The 20,255-nt window shown below is 43.1% G+C and overlaps 1 long non-coding RNA gene across 1 annotated transcript in view; it reads left to right on the top strand.

The window, feature by feature from the left end:
- Positions 1-93: 93 nt before the first annotated feature.
- LOC121537571 overlaps positions 94-20,255 on the top strand; it is a 23,245-nt gene continuing 3,083 nt past the window's right edge. Inside the window, exons 1-3 of the long non-coding RNA XR_005995105.1 lie at positions 94-162; positions 4,484-4,567; positions 19,008-19,134. This is a non-coding gene — a long non-coding RNA (uncharacterized LOC121537571). The remainder of the gene's footprint in view (positions 163-4,483; positions 4,568-19,007; positions 19,135-20,255) is intronic.

The raw sequence follows: 20,255 nt of genomic DNA on the forward strand, positions 1-20,255 counted from the left end.
ACGCCGACCTCCCGAGTTCTGATCGCTAACTGGTTGACGCATCAAATCTACCACGAGTGCGGCGCAATCTCCACCCCCCTTGGAGAGTCGCCCCTCCCCCGCCGGACGACGACTGTTGCTAAGGACGCATTTACAAAGCAAGATGGCTGCTGTCAAAAACAAGTAAGAAATTCTCGCAACTATGTCGGAAAAGTTAAAAATCCTATCCGAAACGGTATAAAGTCTACACAGTATGCACTCATAATAACACTTTAATTATGTTCTTCATGATTTACAAGTATTGACAGCAGTAAGATATTTGCTAACGAGCTTATTTGCATCAGATGCCTGAGTCTCCGTCTCTCCCCGCCATGCAGGGTTTGGCGTGTAACTTATGTGTATCCAAACAGCTTTTTTCGCTATGAGGGAGAGTACCTAGCTAGCTATGCCATGGCTAGCCTATGTTATTTTGGTAATAGCAGGTGGTTACGCTTGGCTACTATGATGTGGCTGATAATGATTGCTGATGGGAGAAACAACAACGAGCTAAATGTCTTATGCTATGTAGAAAAACATAGTTAAACCATACTGTCTCATAATGTGACTTTGCTATCATGTTTGCTTCTTCTTTCATATGATATGAATATAAACTATTTATATTCTTAACCTGATGCATCATCCGGTCATACTGGCGGGTAGAAGCGTTGGGGCAGTAACCGAAAGGTTGCTGAATCGAATCCCCGAGCTGACAAGGTAAAAACGGTCGTTCTGTCCCCTGAGCAAGGTACTTAACCCACTGTAACCCGGGCGCCGATGACGTGGATTTCGATTAAGGCAGCCCCCGCTCTCTCTGATTCAGAGGGGGTGGATCAAAAGCGGAAGACACATTTCAGTTGAATGCATTCAGTTGTACAACTGATTAGGTATCCCCCCTTGTTTTTTTTGTTTTCGTTTTTTTTTACTGTACCTAGTCACTTCTGACTAGGTACACTTCTGCCATAATGCAATCATTTGGAAAGGTTCCTGATATAGCTACCTCTGCCCATACAGGGCCTTCAGAAACGATTCATACTCTTTGATTTATTCCACATTTTGTTGTTACAGCCTGAATTCAACAATGCTTACATTTGATTTTATTCTCACCCATCTACACACACTACGCAATAATGACAAAGTGAAAACATGTTTTTAGAAATGTTAGCTTATTTATTTAAAATGAAATACATAAGTATCTCATTTACATAAGTATTCAGACCCCTGAGTCAATACTTTGTAAAATCACCTTTGGCAGCGATTATAGCTGTGAGTCTTTCTGGGTAGGTCTCTAAAGCCATGTTCACATTGGCAGTTTGAAGTGACTCAAATCCTATTTATTTGCATATCTGATACAAATTTGTAATTTTTCCTGCAGTCTGAACAGCCAAAAAGAACGTGGAATCTGATATTTCAGGCCACATTTCAAACCACCTTCGTATGTGATTTGAAGTCAGATACAAATCTGATTCCTGGCCATGTGACTACTCTGTTGACAGTTTGACAAGAACATGTGGTAGCTAACTAGCTTGTTAATTGTTTACAAACAAATTAATTAATGTGCTAGAAAGCTAAACAGCTACCTAGCTAGCTAACATTACATTTTAGTCATTTAGCAGACGCTCTTATCCAGAGCGACTTACAGTTAGTGAGTGCATACATGTTTTTTTGTTTTTTTAATACTGGCCCCCCGTGGGAATCAAACCCACAAACGCCATGCTCTACCAACTGAGCTACATCCCTGCCGGCCATTCCCTCCCCTACCCTGGACGACGCTGGGCCAATTGTGCGCTGCCCCATGGGTCTCCCGGTCACGGCCGGCTACGACAGAGCCTGGATTCGAACCAGGATCTCTAGTGGCACAGACCACTGCGCCACTCGGGAGCTAACTTCTGAGTGATAGGAAGCACGAGCACCACCACCAATCAGCCTACACCACTGCACGCACAGCCGTCGTTACTGTGACAACTAGAGTAGCCATGTCAGCAAATGACTGCTGTCTGAACACACACATCCAATTTGGACTTAACCAGGTTTTCCTCTAGGATTTTGCCTGTGCCTAGCTCCATTCCGTTTCTTTTTTATCCTGAAAAACTCCTTAACGATTACAAGCTTACCTATAAACTGATGCAGCCACCACTATGCTTGAAAATATGGACAGTGGTATTCAGTAATGTGTTGTATTGGATTTGCCCCAAACATAACTTTTTGTCCTGAATACAAGGTGTTAATTGCTTTGCCAAATTTTTTGCAATATTACTTTAGTTCCTTGTTGCAAACAGGATGCATGTTTTGGTATATATTTTTTCTTTACAGGCTTCCTTTTCACTGTCAATTAGGTTAGAATTGGGGAGTAATTACAATGTTGTTGATCCACCCTCAGTTTTCTCCTATTTTTTTTTACATTTTAGTCATTTAGCAGACGCTCTTATCCAGAGTGACTTACAGTTAGTGCATACATTTGTTCATTTTTCTTTCATACTGGCCCCCTGTGGGAATCGAACCCACAACCCTGGCGTTGCAAGTGCCATGCTCTACCAACTGAGCTACACGGGGCCCATTAGCTATCACAGCCATTATACTCTGTAACTGTTTTAAAGTCCCCATTGGCCTCATGGTGAAATCTCTGAGCGGTTTCCTTCCTCTCCAGCAACTGAGTTAGGAAGGACGGCTGTATCTTTGTAGTGACTGGGTGTATTGATACACCATCCAAAGTGTAATTAGTAACTTCACCATGCTCAAAAGGGATATTCAATGTCTGCTTTTTTTTTACCCATCTACCAATAGGTGCCCTTCTTTACAAGGCATCGCTAAACCTCCCTGGTCTTTGTGGTTGAATCTGTGCTTGAAATTCACTGCTCGACTGAGGGACCTTACAGATACAGAATTTGCATGTGTGGGGTACAGAGATGAGGTAGTCATTCACAAATCATGTTAAATACTTTTTTAACAGGGAAAACATGTTGAGACATAGGTCTCTTTTACAAATGTGCCCTGTTTTATACAACATAAATATACACATTATACACAAACATATACACATTCAAATACAAAAATACAGTCATGGGAATCACAAATAAAACATCACATCACCCAGAAAAACATGTACATTCCTCCACAGTAAAGTCCCCAATCAATACTTTAAATTGACTGACCGGCACCAGAACATCGAGATGAAATGAAACTACTATTGCGCACAGCTGTTCCATGCAACTTATGTGACTTGTTAAGCAAATGTTTACTCCTGAACTTCTGGCTTGCCATATGAAAGGGGTTGAATACTTATTGACTCAAGACATTTCAGCTTTTCATTTTTAATGAATTTGTAAAAAAAATTGGAAAACATAAGCCCACTTTGACATTATGGTGTATTGTGTCAATTTAATCAATTTTAAATTTAGGCTGTAACACAACAAAATGTGGAAAAAGTCAAGAGGTCTGAATACTTTCCGAAGGCACAGTATACCATCCATTCACAAACCTTTCGGCCATCTGGGCAAAATGCCCTGACACTCCAAGGCTGCCCCATGCTCTGTCTGAACGATAATACGCTTCGCTTGCCACACGGTTTTGGAAACATTTGGAACTTAACTGTCATATCAGCAAGACACATTTCTTTCAAATACAAATGATACACTTACTGTACGCAGTTTTAGCACTGTTGCACACAGCTGTGTTTTAAATGACGTCAATGGAAAGGAGCACCAGGTGGGAGGAAGTGTGGGACATCCCCTGCTGAAAGCATGATTTATTCCAAAGACAGCTTGGTGCAACTATGCTACATCTGCATAAAGTAAGTTTATCTTTTGTATTTGAATTTTTTTTTATCGCTGATAAATGTGTTCCAAAGCTTCCAAAACCGTATCACATTTCTAAACGTTAAAACAGAGCGTTGTGATTGTAGTTCACATTGAGCCAGCTGTGGTCCATACCTTCAGCTGAGAACCCAAGTGGGATGGCTTTATGCCCCCTTGGGTTCTTGCAAGCTAGACCTCTACAAGCCAGAAGTTTGAATAATATTACATTACTCTGCTGATTGTCCATGGAGTTGGTCCTTATACCGCTGGGAATTTGAGACAAAATATCAGAATGATTGTATTATTAAACAGACTTTCCAAAGCTGCTAAAAAAAAGTACCTCAAGTACTTTGTGCACATATGACAAACGTGCAGGACTTTTATGTTGACATAAGGTGAAGCCAAGAGGAAGGAGCTCTACAACAGACACACGTCTGTTTAATAATACCTTCCTTTGGATATCTTGTCTCAAATTCCCAAAGGCATAAGGACCAACAACCTGGAAAATCGGCAGAGTAAGTTCAAATAGAATTGAATTCAACATTCGTGACAGACAGGGTAGGTTTTCATCAATGGGAAAATGCGTGACAATGCTGTCCAAGCAAGGGATAGCATCGACACGTTGGGGCTAGGCTATGCTGTGCACTTGAATAAAACTCTTACTTTTTATCCAGGGCATGGAAAACTCTTGATGAAAGATGGAAGTTATTACGAGGGGGAAATAGAGGGGAACCGATGAAGGTTCTGGGCAAAAACAGGTAAGACTCACCCTCGGCGCACCACCGCTGCAAAATCGTGGCCGCCACTGCAAATTATAATTATAATACAAATATTTTCAGGATGGTAAAACTTTTTCAGTGTAAACTTAAACGACTAAAACCAGATACACTACTTGCCCATAAGTATGTGGACACCTGTTCGTCAAACATCCCATTAAAAAATCATGGGCATTCATATGGCGTTGGTCCCCCCCTTTGCTGCTATAACAGCCTCTACTCTTCTGGGAAGGCTTTCCACTAGATGTTGGAACATTGTTGCAGGGACTTGCTTCCATTCAGCCACAAGAGCATTAGTGAGGTCACTGATGTTGGGCAATTAGGCGTGGCTCGCAGTCGGCGTGCCAATCCATCCCAAAGGTGTTCGATGGGGTTGAGGTCAGGGCTCTGTGCAGGCCAGTCAAGTTCTTCCACACCGATCTCGACAAACCATTTCTGTATGGACCTCGCTTTGTGCACGGGGGTATTGTCATGCTGAAACAAGGGCCTTCCCCAAACTGTTGCCACAAAGTTGGAAGTACAGAATCGTCTAGAATGTCATTGTATGCTGTAGCGTTAAGATTTCCTTTCACTGGAACTAAGGGGCCTAGCCAGAACCATGAAAACAGCCCCAGACCATTATTCCTCCTCCACCAAACTTTACAGTTGGCACTATGCATTGGGGCAGGTGGCGTTCTCCTGGCATCCGCCAAACCCAGATTCGTCCGTCGGACTGCCAGATGGTGAAGCAATGCTACTATAGAGCATGTCTCTACTGCTCCAGAGTCCAATGGCGGTGAGCTTTACACCAGCCGACGCTTGGCATTGTGCATGGTGATCTTTTGTGTGGCTGCTTGGCCATGGAAACCCATTTCATGAAGCTCCCAACAAACAATTATTGTGCTGACGTTGCTTCCCGCGGCAGTTTGGAACTCAGTAGTGAGTGTTGCAACCGAGGACAGACAATTTTTACGCGCTACGCGCTTCAGCACTCTGCGGTCCCGTTCTGTGAGCTTGTGTGGCCTACCACTTCGCGGCTGAGCTGTTGTTGCTCCTAGACGTTTCCACTTCACAATAACAGCACTTACAGTTGACCGGGGCAGCTCTAGCAGGGTAGAAATTTGATTTACTGACTTGTTGGAAAGGTGGCATCCTATGATGGTGCCACATTGAAAGTCACTGAGAAACGTGTCAATACTAGGCTGAAAGAAATTGAAAGAGAGTTAGGGGAACAGGAGAACGTTTTTAAAACGAATTCCTCGAATGCAGTCCTTGAGAAGATCACAGAGTTTTATATATGAATACAATACCATCCTTTCCAAACGGGTGGCCTCTTTACTTGCTAGAACGCAAAAGTTATTTTGAACTGGGTGACAAACCACATAAATTATTAGCAAGACCGCTAGGGAATGTACAGGCATCTAGAGCTATTCATAAAATAAAAGACAAGAATGGTAAAATAGTAACAGATCCGCAGGATATTAATAAATGCTTTGCATAGTTTTACTCAGAGCTATATCAATCGAAATGCGATGCTACTGATCCACAAACTATGGAACGCTTTCTCACTGAATGTGAACTCCCTAAACTTGACAGGGGGGCTGCTGCTGCACTCGATGCCGGGATATCTTTAGAAGAGATTAGCACAGCGATAGCACAACTTCCAAACAGCAAGGCCCCTGGGCCCGATGGATATGTAATAGAATTCTATAAGAAGCATTGCACCACAACACTTGATCAGCTATTGAAAACGAATTGGGACATGCAAATTGAGCAGCTTAAACAAAATATCGATTTTTGGAAAACTCTGCCTATCTCAGTGGTTGGTCGTATAAACGCTATTAAAATGGTTGTGCTACCCAGGTTTCTTTACCTCTTCCAATGTCTACCCAATTTCATACCACAAAGCTATTTTAAGAAACTGGATTCAATAGTAATTCCATTCTTATGGGATAAGAAGGCAGCCAGAATTTCAAAGAAGCATTTATGCAAGTACAAGATAGATGGGGATTTTGGCCTTCCTCACATTAAACTGTATTATTGGGCTGCTAATCTGAACATTGTGTCTTTCTGGAGGGAAAGCTTACCTGGGATCCGTCAGAATGATATGCCTTTATGGCTTTTGATGGAGCAGGCCTCCTGTCAACGCTCCTCACTCCCTGCACTTGTTAGTAGCCCAGCAAATGTGAAAAAAGACACGTATGACTCTAACCCAGTCATTTGTCACACTCTTAGGATCTGGAAACAGATTAGGTATTTTCTTAGCATACCCACTGTATACTTTGACAGCCCAATTTGCCTGAATCATGCTTTCCACCCTGCATTGGATGATATGATGTTTTCACAGTGGAGGGAGAAGGGTCTCACAACAATCGGTAACTTATACATTGATGGTCATTTAGCTTCATTTCAACCTCTGTAGCTCAGCTGTGGTCCTCTGTAGCTCAGCTGGTAGAGCACGGCGCTTGTAACGCCAAGGTAGTGGGTTCGATCCCCGGGACCACCCGTACACAAAAAAAATGTATGCACGCATGACTGTAAGTCGCTTTGGATAAAAGCGTCTGCTAAATGGCATATTATTATTATTATTACAGGGTAAGTTTAACATGCCAGCAGCACATTTTTTCAGATACCTCCAAATCAGAAATTTCTTAAGGACACATATCCCACAGTACGGCATTAAGCCAAAGAATCCTACATTGGATAGCCTTATCCTTGTCAAACCCCATTCAAAAGGGTCGGTCTCTAGACTTTATGATGTGCTACAGGCCCACATAGAGGTATCCACAGACACTATTAAAAGGGCTTGGGAGCAGGAACTTGGTTCAGAAATCTCATTACTCAAAAATTACATTACTCAAAAGTGAAACTGCATAAAATATTCCCAGACACCTCACCACTGTGTGAGAGATGCAAGCAGGATGAGGGGACTTTGACCCACTTATTTTGGACATGTCCTCAGTTACATGTTTACTGGGCTCTCATTTGTGATTACTTATCCAAAGCCTTTGATAGAGTTATACCCCAGACCCATTGATCGCTCTGTTTGGTACAGTTGATGGGAATAACCAGGAAGGGAAGGCTGTCTCTCTGATTGGTACAGTTGATGGGAATAACCAGGAAGGGAAGGCTGTCTCTCTGTTTGGTACAGTTGATGGGAATAACCAGGAAGGGAAGGCTGTCTCTCTGTTTGGTACAGTTGATGGGAATAACCAGGAAGGGAAGGCTGTCTCTCTGTTTGGTACAGTTGATGGGAACAACCAGGAAGTGAATGCTGTCTCTCTTTGCACTCTATTAGCCAAAAGGCTCATATTGCAATTTTGGAAATTGGAGACCGTACCTACCTTTGAAATATGGTTACGGGATTTAGGGAATGTAATGCATATAGAAAATATTCAATACAATACCTCCAATAGAAGTCCAATGTTTTACAAAATATGGCAGCCAATACTGGCAACAAAGGAGTGGCTCAAGAAGAAGCACATTAAGGTCCTGGAGTGGCCGAGCCAGTCTCCAGACCTTAATCCCATAGAAAATCTGTGGAGGGAGCTGAAGGTTCGAGTTGCCAAACGTCAGCCTCGAACCCTTAATGACTTGGAGAAGATCTGCAAAGAGGAGTGGGACAAAATCCCTCCTGAGATGTGTGCAAACCTGGTGGCCAACTACAAGAAACGTCTGACCTCTCTGATTGCCAACAAGGGTTTTGCCACCAAGTACTAAGTAATGTTTTGCAGAGGGGTCAAATACTTATTTCCCTCATTAAAATGCAAATCAATTGATAAAATTTTTTACATGCGTTTTTCTGTATTTTTTTGTTGTTATTCTGTCTCTCACTGTTCAAATAAACCTACCATTAAAATTATAGACTGATCATATCTTTGTCAGTGGGCAAACGTACAAAATCAGCAGGGGATCAAATACTTTTTTCCCTCACTGTATATATATAGTGTATTATGTATGTAGAAAAGATAAAGGAGCAATATCTTTTTTAATAAGATCATCTTTGAGAACTAACTATCGCCAAAATGAAAACGAGATGGCCAGGGAGAATCTGAAATTCCAATGAAATCATGGCATGGGGCCCCCATTGATTTTATGCTATTTGTATAATAGCAGGAAATTAGCTTTAAAACTGAAAATGATATCCGCCCATCGCAAAATGTGCAGAATTTCAGGAAATTAGCTTTGAAACTGCAATCTTTCTCTCTGCACCATAAAAAATGTGTAGAATTGCAGGAAATTTGCTTTAAAACAGTAAAATGTTGTCTGTGTGTGTCACGCCCTGGCTCTGGGACTCTTATATGTTGAGCCAGGGTGTGTAGTTTCTATGTGTTTTGTGTGCTAGGGTTATATTCTAGTTTATTTGTTTCTATGTTGGCCGGTGTGGTTCTCAATCAGAGGCAACGTGTATCAGCTGTTGCTTGTTGTCTCTGATTGGGAACCATACTTAGGCAGCCTGTTTTCCACAGTGTGTTGTGGGATCTTGTTCCGTGTATGGTTTGTGTCTGTAAACCAAGGACTTCACGTATCGTTTTGTTGTTTTGTTCGTTGTGGTGAATAACAATTAAAGTATGTTCACTCATCACGCTGCGCATTGGTCCACTTCCTTCAGCGATCGTGACAGTGTGGCCAAGAGGAGGGCCTCTAAAACCGTGCCATTGGCCATGCCCCCTCGCTAACTTTGCCACTATTGCTGAAAAAAATATCCTCGGGGAAACACTGATATCATAGTCATATAGTACTTCTCTGGGTGCGTCTGGAATGGTAGCCTAAGACTTCTGTCTGACGTTGTTGTTCTATCATCCAGGCCCTGGTTATATTTCATTCTCCTATCATCCAGGCCCTGGTTATATTTCATTCTCCTATCATCCAGGCCCTGGTTATATTTCATTCTCCTATCATCCAGGCCCTGGTTATATTTCATTCTCCTATTATCCAGGCCCTGGTTATATTTCATTCTCCTATCATCCAGGCCCTGGTTATATTTCATTCTCCTATCATCCAGGCCCTGGTTATATTTCATTCTCCTATCATCCAGGCCCTGGTTATATTTCATTCTGCTATCATCCAGGCCCTGATTATATTTCATTCTGCTATCATCCAGGCCCTGGTTATATTTCATTCTCCTATCATCCAGGCCACGGGTTCCAGGTGGATAAGGATGGACAAACATAAGAGGGGGTCGTTTCATCAAAACAAGAGTAGTACAATACAGGTACAGTGTTGTCATGGTGAAGATCTAGTACAAAACAGGTACAACGTTGTCATGGTGAAGGTCTAGTACAATACAGGTACAATGTTGTCATGGTGAAGGTCTAGTACAATACAGGTACAACGTTGTCACAGTGAAGGTCTAGTACAATACAGGTACAACGTTGTCATGGTGAAGGTCTAGTACAATACAGGTACAACGTTGTCATGGTGAAGGTCTAGTACAATACAGGTACAACGTTGTCATGGTGAAGGTCTAGTACAATACAGGTACAACGTTGTCATGGTGAAGGTCTAGTACAATACAGGTACAACGTTGTCATGGTGAAGTTCTAGTACAATACAGGTACAATGTTGTCATGGTGAAGGTCTAGTACAATACAGGTACAATGTTGTCATGGTGAAGGTCTAGTACAAAACAGGTACAACGTTGTCATGGTGAAGGTCTAGTACAATACAGGTACAATGTTGTCATGGTGAAGGTCTAGTACAATACAGGTACAACGTTGTCATGGTGAAGGTCTAGTACAATACAGGTACAACGTTGTCATGGTGAAGGTCTAGTACAATACAGGTACAACGTTGTCATGGTGAAGTTCTAGTACAATACAGTTACAACGTTGTCATGGTGAAGGTCTAGTACAATACAGGTACAATGTTGTCATGGTGAAGGTCTAGTACAATACAGGTACAACGTTGTCATGGTGAAGGTCTAGTACAATACAGGTACAACATTGTCATGGTGAAGGTCTAGTACAATACAGGTACAACGTTGTCATGGTGAAGGTCTAGTACAATACAGGTACAATGTTGTCATGGTGAAGATCTAGTACAATACAGGTACAATGTTGTCATGGTGAAGGTCTAGTACAATACAGGTACAACGTTGTCATGGTGAAGGTCTAGTACACTAGACCAAATCCAATCACATGTATTTATAAAGCCCTTTTTACATCAGCAGATGTCACAAAGTGCTATACAGAAACCCAGCCTAAAACCCCAAACAGCAAGCAATGCAGATGTAGAAGCATGTTGGCTAGGAAAAACTCCCTAGAAAGGCAGGAACCTAGGAAGAAACCTAGAGAGGAACCAGGCTCTGAGGGGTGGCCAGTCGCCTTCTGGCTGTGCAGGGTGGAGATAGTACATGGCCATTAAGGCCAGATTGTTCTTCAACATGTTCATAGATGACCAGCAAGGTCATTCAGAGGTCGCAGGTGCTGTAGAGAGAGAGAGTCAAAAACAGCAGGTCCGGGTTCCATAGCCGCAGGCAGAACCGTTGAAACTGGAGCAGCAGCACGACCAGGTGGACTGGGGAAAGCCAGGAGTCATCAGGCCAGGATGTCCTGAGGCATGGTCCTAGGGCTCAGGTCCTCCGGGAGGGGAGGGAGAGAGAGAGAATTAAAGGGATCATACTTAAATTCACACAGGACACCGGGTAAGACAGGAGAATTACACCAGATATAACAGACTGACCCTAGCCCCCCGGCACATAGACTATTGCATCATAGTACTACATGATGATTGGTAAATGACGTAAAATGTCAATGTCATTGTCTTTTATCTTCAATGTCACTGTTTCAAGTATGTTTTGCACATTCTAGATTATGAATTAGATAATGCATTTTCCGTCAGACCAGACTGTGTATTTTCATCCTATAGGCTGGACAAAGTCGTGTTGAGCTGAAAACGTACCCAGATTAGCCTACATTTAAACATTCTGATAACTTGGGCAGATGTAGGCCTATGCCGATCCGCTCCGTTGGAAACTAATGTCCTATGACTCAAGATTGACTTTGCTTAATTTGACAGGAATGGGGATCAGTATGAAGGATGTTGGCTTCTGGACCAACAACAAGGCCACAGAGTGAAGCGTTTTGAGGATGGATCAGTGTACGAAGTGGGTGTCCATTTTGATTTCATTTTCTCCACAATTCATGTCCATTCCGTCTCATTAACCCCCTAGATTTGATGTCCGCACCCCCGCGAAAATCGAATTAGCATAATACAACAATCCCCATAAAAATCAGCCTCTTTAAGCTAGAGAGATCGTTTTTTTTTTGCATGGGCTCAAACCTCCGCATCCGCCAATGGCGGCCTTCCGCATAGGCCCACCAGCCTAACAAGACTCATCTGAAGGTGGCCAGGTACCAGTTTAAAAAATGAATGGAAGTATACTGTATGCAAGTAGTTTAGTACCTGTATCTCTCAGATATAGGACAGACACTTTAAAACAAACTTCCTTTTGATTCATTTTTTTCTCAGTTTTTCCATGTATGACTCTGTTATTCAATGTGTTTCTATGGGCTAATATGAAAAATGTATGCACTCACTAACTGTAAGTCGCTCTGGATAAGAGCGTCTGCTAAATGACCTAAATGTAAATGTAATAGAAGTAAGGCCAAATTCAATGGCTTCAATGGCCCCCGGCTTACACACTTAAGGATTCATTGATACATGCGTGTTTTGAGAACCTCATAATTAGAACATTTACTTAGCTGCTATTCATCCAAATTGCCACTAGGGCTCACTGTTGTATTTCTACTGAAGGTCAGATGCTATGGCAGGAGAGCGCCATCGGGGGCGCTACATCCTAGGATCTAGGATGCTGATCTTTCTCATTCATTATGATTTCAAAGATAAAACTGATCCTGGATCAGCACTCCTACTCCGAGACGATTTGTGAATACGGGCCCAGTTGCCTTTCTTTTAGCTAATTTAACGGTGTTCTTAGTTTTAATTTTTTTAAAGTTGACTGTATCTTGAGTCCATTTCAAAGCAACGTTGAAATACTGTAGTAAAAAAACGAGAAGAAAACTATTAGGAATTGACCGCAAAAAAAAGCATCAGAGGTGATTTTGACTGGATTTTTTTAGTCTCGGGTTGCTGTTGGTGGAAGTGGAGGTCAGAATTGAACTTTTACTATTGATTACTGTCTGTTACACATGGTAATGCTTTTCATTCCCAGGAATGGAAGTGAACAGTAGAACGTCATTAGAGAGATACGTTTTTGCAAGTCTTATTGTCGGAATATAGGCTGAAGGACAGTTCTCAAACCCTGTTTCACATGTGCACTATATATTCGATACAATATGATGAATTCTAAGGCACAAATCAGATTACTCAGCGAACCTGCTAGCCAACTGAGTCACGAATGAAAAAAAACACAAATGCCATGAATGTGCTGTAGCGTATTTAGCTTTACGACAACATATCAAGAGCCTTTACCCAGTCCCGGTCACAGTAATAGTCTCCTTAATGTTTGCGGTAAATGTTCTACCCTACAGATGCCCTCCCTACAGTACGCACTTAACACAGTCAGTGAAGATGCAGTAAATGGGATAGATACATAAAGACCTTGTGTATACTTTCTATTGAAACAAATTGGAGCAGTAGAATAGTCTGTTGGAAATACTGTATATACAGCGAAAATAGTCCCCTACCCTACAGTACTAAAAGTAATACTTTTTTTTATATTTACCCCCCACCTGACCCTCGATCCAGTATTTCTATTAAAAAATATATAATCTGTGACCTGAATTTTAACTTTGTAATGAGTTGTGGGACTCATTGATTTAGAACTGGCAGCATGCTGTGGCTATGGTGAGCAAGGAGGATAGCGACCCTGGAAAGACAAGTATGACTATTCATCACACCGCTGAGAGAGAGAGAGGAGAGAGAGAGAGAGAGGGAGAGAGAGAGAGAGAGAGAGAGAGAGAGAGAGAGAGAGAGAGAGAGAGAGAGAGAGAGAGAGAGAGAGAGAGAGAGAGAGAGAGAAAGATGAAAATGAAGAAAATGAACAAGATAGTTCACCAATATGAACTCATTGCTATATTTGCAGTGAGTTCTTGACGCAAACATCCAATTCTTCCCCTTGGTAGGTCATCAAAATTCCAGCTGCACATGGGCCATGGTCCAGCAGAAAATAAAGCTATATTTCTTCACTGTACTGTGTCCTGTTGAATACCTTTCTGTCTACACCACCTCTCAAGGCATCAAAGGTTATTATTGACTTGACTCATGATTATTTTCTTTAGGTTCAAAGGAAAGATGCATAAAATTATCTCTCCATCTCTCTCTCTCACACGCTCACACACTCTTCATGCTCACTGAGCAGTGGCCTAGTTTTCCTCTGCAGATTTTTGCCTGTGTGGTAGCCTTAGGCCTGTCGATGCGATCAGAATTAGACATTCTAATGGACGTGTCACCACTTTGAAGTAGTGCTGGAGAGCTTGGAGTCTGGGTTTCCTTTGGATCTGCCAGGCAGTCTGTGCATTGATCCTTCTGAATTTGATTGACTTTGACACACTCTTTCTCTCTCTCCCTCCCTCTGTCCCCCCACTGTTTCACTCACTCTCTCACATGCGCGTACACACACACACACACACACACACAGAGACCTCCCCTTTAAATCATCTGAGATGTATGGCTTTCAGAGTCTCCTGTTGTGGACGTCTTCCTTGTATCTTAAGGTGTATTCTAAGAATATCAGATGCCTTCTTCAGTCTCCTGACAGCATGGTGTAATAACCTCTTCCTGACAGCATGGTGTAATAACCTCTTCCTGACAGCATGGTGTAATAACCTCTACCTGACAGCATGGCGTAAAAACCTCTTCCTAACAGCATGGTGTAATAACCTCTTCCTGACAGCATGGTGTAATAACCTCTTCCTGACAGCATGGTGTAATAACCTCTTCCTGACAGCATGGTGTAATAACCTCTTCCTGACAGCATGGTGTAATAACCTCTTCCTGACAGCATGGTGTAATAACCTCTTCCTGACAGCATGGTGTAATAACCTCTTCCTGACAGCATGGTGTAATAACCTCTTCCTGACAGCATGGTGTAATAACCTCTTCCTGACAGCATGGTGTAATAACCTCTTCCTGACAGCATGGTGTAATAACCTCTTCCTGACAGCATGGTGTAATAACCTCTTCCTGACAGCATGGTGTAATAACCTCTTCCTAACAGCATGGTGTAATAACCTCTTCCTGACAGCATGGTGTAATAACCTCTTCCTGACAGCATGGTGTAATAACCTCTTCCTGACAGCATGGTGTAATAACCTCTTCCTGACAGCATGGTGTAATAACCTCTTCCTGACAGCATGGTGTAATAACCTCTTCCTGACAGCATGGTGTAATAACCTCTTCCTGACAGCATGGTGTAATAACCTCTTTCTGACAGCATGGTGTAATAACCTCTTCCTGACAGCATGGAGTAATAACCTCTTCCTGACAGCATGGTGTAATAACCTCTACCTGACAGCATGGTGTAATAACCTCTTCCTAACAGCATGGTGTAATAACCTCTTCCTGACAACATGGTGTAATAACCTCTTCCTGACAGCATGGTGTAATAACCTCTTCCTGACAGCATGGTGTAATAACCTCTTCCTGACAGCATGGTGTAATAACCTCTACCTGACAGCATGGTGTAATAACCTCTTCCTGACAGCATGGCGTAAAAACCTCTTCCTGACAGCATGGCGTAATAACCTCTTCCTAGAAAGGGAATAGGTTACCATTTGGGATGCCCTATTTAGTGCACTACTTTTGTCAAGGACCCGTAAGGCTCGGGTCAAAAGTAATAGGGTGTCATTTTGACAAAGCAGGAACAGAATGTTATAATAGTTGCCTAGGTTACCCTATTCCGTACATGACAGCAATGAGCCTGTCCCCCACACACTGCACCTTGTGCAGTAGACTGAGTAGTGATTGATTTAGCTGTTCGGTAGACTGAGTAGTCATTGATTTAGCTGTTCGGTAGACTGAGTAGTCATTGATTTAGCTGTTCGGTAGACTGAGTAGTCATTGATTTAGCTGTTCGGTAGACTGAGTAGTCATTGATTTAGCTGTTCGGTAGACTGAGTAGTCATTGATTTAGCTGTTCGGTAGACTGAGTAGTCATTGATTTAGCTGTTCGGTAGACTGAGTAGTCATTGATTTAGCTGTACGGTAGACTGAGTAGTGATTGATTTAGCTGTTCAGTGACTGAGGAGAGTCATTGATTTAGCTGTGTTTAGGCCTTGAATTATGATCAGTCTACGCCTCGGCATAACACAATTTTGGGATGTGTGTTGTTGTCATGGCGATGACATCGTCAGGCACGCATGGCAACCTTTTTCCACCCAGAAAAATCTGAGGAGCTTCCATGATGATATGCATCTCCAGATTGGTTTAACTGCACCATTGTTAACCTCAATAAATACGACATTCTCCTAATGGTTACCCTGGCCTCAGCCATATCACAAGACACTGTACTCCAAACCACTCAGACTGTGGAGTGGATCCCATTGTCGTTGACACAGATCAAACCTGAGGCTTATTCAGAAGGCTCAAGGTTTTTTTTATTATTATATATTTTATTTTTTATTTTTTTAGTACCTTTAACTAGGCAAGTCAGTTAAGAACAAATTCTTATTTACACAATGACGGCCTACACCGGCCAAACCCGGACGACGCTGGGCCAATTGTGCGCCGCCCTATGGGACTCCCAATCACGTTAAGAACGTTCAGGTAGAAATGCATCATGTAGAACAGATTGTTGCTGTTGTAACAGAGAACAGGCAATGTTGTCAGCTCTATGTTCCAGTTCTATATGCGACCCTTCTGAACACACCCCAGGACTGTATACAGTAATACGTCTAGTTAGTCTCACACCTTTTTTTATTTTCTCACTGACTGACAGACTGACAGACTGACTGGCTGGCTGATTGGTTAACCCACTGGCGGGCGGGCGGGCTGACTGACTGAGTGGTTAACTGACTTGCTGGTTAACTGACTGACTGACTGACTGACTGGCGGAGGTGATGAAATATTAAGCAGGACAGGCTGGCCGCTGTCCAGCCTCCGGTCGGCCCTGTTGTACGCTGACACTGGGTGCGCCCCTCGGCTGTGACCCCAAGGTCCCTCGCCTGTCATTTATTGATGTCTGCAGATGTGCCTACATGGTAATGGCAGAGAGAGCGACAGACCTACAGTACCGCGTAAAAATCACACAGGGAAGGGACAAACTGAAGGGATAGTGGAGGGAAGGGATGGAGAAAGCGAGAGAGGGAGGGAGGGAGGGAGGGTTGGTGGGATTTGTATTGCATTATTAATGGTCCTTGGGGGAGGGATGAAAGTGTGCCTACTGGCAACGGGGAAGAGAGAGAGGTTTTAACACATTCCATAGTCTAGCTTGCCGTAGACATCCACAGTTTGAGCCCCCCACCCACCTGGTCGGTGTTGGGCTAGACCCTGGACAGGACTGGGGCGGAGAGGGGGGGTGGGGTACCAGGAGGAGGAAAGGTAAGGGCATTCCTCCTCTGGGAAGCTGTCAGGCAGGGATCTGGGGCATAAAGTAACTGTCCAGTGAAAATCTAACTTTTAAAGTTAGTATTCTTTTAACTTATACCCAAAACAAATTGTTGACTCGTCTTATACTAGTATTTGTGGCCAACAATTATTATTATATATATTTTTTAACACTTCAAAAACATCACCTCAAACTTGTATCTCCAACAGACTGTTTCCGGCTTGTTGTTTCCTCATAGAGAATGTAATCCTGCCCATTTGGCTGAGCTGGCCAATCAGCGTTCTACTCGCATTCATATTTTTAATGACCGGTATATGCCAACACCATTCCAACACAGAAAAGTTGCTTTTTAACATAATAAAAAAAAAAAAAATGGAAGGAAAAGTATTCAACTCATATTGTAATTAATTATAGGTCATATTTTATAGAAATCTGGAAACAGTTACTTTAAGCAGGCTTGACATCTCCTCTCCTTGGCAGGCTGCTGCTGCTGCTCAGGATGAGGCAGGTGGGGGGTGGTGATCACTCCCATCGGGGGATTTCCTGTGTGTGTGTCAGGGTTTCCGGACATTTGACCGGCAGCATTTTAATTTCCCAGACATAAGACATTTACCGGACCCATATGCATTGGGTGCGTAACCTGATTAGGATATCCACCCACTGTGCTCAGAATGACAGAAATCACATTTAGATTATGGTAATTCATATTAACAGAACATGCAACTCGATGATGCAATGGCATGCGTCCTTCTTACCGAATTTCCGATGCGCAGTTTGAAGATGTTAGAATGACTGTCCACATTAACTTTTCCTCAGCCAGGAAGACCAGTAACGAGTAGAAAAGCCTAATTCATTTGAACCAGAGCCTTAACTGACGGGTGTAAATTGCTCCGATTAGGATTCCGACTGTCCTGGCATCTGTTGTCACGTCCCTGTAATTGGCCGCTGTCGGCGAGGAGCCATCACTCCCAACGTTATTGATCTACCTCTCATCTCTGCCCATTGTTTTCACTAGACGCCTAACTCTGAGGTGATCATCTCCAATAAGACTACCACGCATCACACCCTGCATTGAATGCTAATGCCCAATGTGGATAGTAGTTCACATAGTGCTTCTTGGCACTAGGAGATAGCAGATTGATGATGGATCTTATTAGAGGCGTCCGCTACTGAATGCTAAGACAGTGTACCGTACTGCATGACAATGCCCTGTGCACCTCACACAACTTCCTGGGCCCGTATTCATAACTTGGGCTGATCTAGGATCAGGTCCATGTAATCGTATTGATTATGATCACGAACTTCGGAAGGCATCGCTGATCCTAGGTCAGCACTCCTACTCTGAGACACTTTATGAATACGGGCCCTGCTCTTAGACTGTCAGCATCTGTTTTTGTTCTTGTAGATTTGATGTGGCGAACATGAGCGTACATGACGTGGCGTGATGACTTCCTTCAAATGACAGGGCAGGGTTTGTCAATGGAGTCGTCTGATCTGCATGCTAACTAATGGATGGGGATGGGATGTAGATGGGATCTATTCATGAGATTGGACCTGGCAGGTGCTTCGACACAACTAAGAACAGTGTCATATGCTAATCACCTATCCTACTGAGGGGAGAGGGAAGCCCGTTTGAATACCACGACAGGTGGTGCTTCCAAATTATTGAGGGAAGAGATGTCTTGGAGGTCTTCCAAGAGTCTCCATTTTCTATAGAAGTGCAACTGCAGATGGAGGCGGGAGAGAAAACAACGGGTGAGACACGAAATGGACGCCAGATAGGAATATGTCAGAATTTCATTCGCGGTTACCAGGGTTGGGGATTGGGTCAATTCCATTCCAGTTCAGTAAATTCAGGAAGTAAACTGAAATTCCAACACTGACTATTGGACAATAAAGCTGTTGGTACTTCAATCCCTCTTCTAATTCCAGGTGAAAACGGCAGAGTCATACAAATATCAGCTGCTGTCAGACTTTGTGATCTCTCCCCATCGACGACTCCAGCCAGCCTACTGAAGATGATGGAAGATATGGAGGAACCTCCAACGCCCACACCACTGTAAGTTATGCCAATGTTATGCCAACCATAGAATTAAATGGAGAATTTATCCCTGACCAAGATGGCTGGCTGCCTATTTCAGCACATTCTAGAGCAGGGATGGGCAACGGGAATGCGGCCAGCAAGGTGATTAAATACGGCCCGATTGATTGGTCGATTAGGTAAAAATAAATAAATACAGTGTATTCGGAAAGTATTCAGACCCCTTCACTTTTTCCACATTTTGTTATGTTACAGCCTTATTTTAAAATGAATCACTCTACACTCAATACCCCATAATGACAAAGCAAAAACAGGTTTTTAGACATTTTAGCCAAAAACAAAAAAACAATAACTGATATCACATTTACATAAGTATTCAGACCCTTTACTCAGTACTTTGTTGAAACACCTTTGGCAGAGATTACAGCCTTGAGTCTTCTTGGGTATGAGGCTACAAGCTTGGCACACCTGTATTTGGGGAGTTTCTCCCATTCTTCTCTGCAGATCCTCTCAAGCTCTGTCAGGTTGGATGGGGAGCGTCGCTGCACAGCTATTTTCAGGTCTCTCCAGAGATGTTCGATCGGGTTCAAGTCTGGGCTCTGGCAGGGCCACTCAAGGACATTCAGAGACTTGTCCCGAAACCACGCCTGCTTTGTCTTGGCTGTGTGCTTATGGTCGTTGTCCTGTTTTGAAGGTGAACCTTCGCCCTAGTCTGAGTCTGAGGTCCTGAGCGCTCTGGAGCAGGTTTTCATCAAGGATCTCTCTGTACATTGCTTTGTTCATCTTTGCCTCGATCCTGATTAGTCTCCCAGTCCCTGCCACTGAAAAACATCCCCACAGCATGATGCTGCCAACACCATGCCTCACCGTAGGGATGGTGCCAGATTTCCTCCAGACGTGACGCTTGGCATTCAGGCCAAAGAGTTCAATCTTGGTTGAATCTTGTTTCTCATGGTCCGAGAGTCATTTAGGTGCCTTTTGGCAAACCAAGCAGGCTGTCATGTGCCTTTTACCTAGGAGTGGCTTCCGTCACTCTACCGTAAAGGCCTGATTGGTGAAATGCTGCAGAGATGGTTGTCCTTCTGGAAGGTTTTCCCATCTCCACAGAGGAACTCTGGAGCTCTGTCAGAGTGACCATC

Source organism: Coregonus clupeaformis, chromosome 24 (genome assembly GCF_020615455.1).
Source record: "Coregonus clupeaformis isolate EN_2021a chromosome 24, ASM2061545v1, whole genome shotgun sequence".
NCBI lineage: Eukaryota > Metazoa > Chordata > Actinopteri > Salmoniformes > Salmonidae > Coregonus > Coregonus clupeaformis.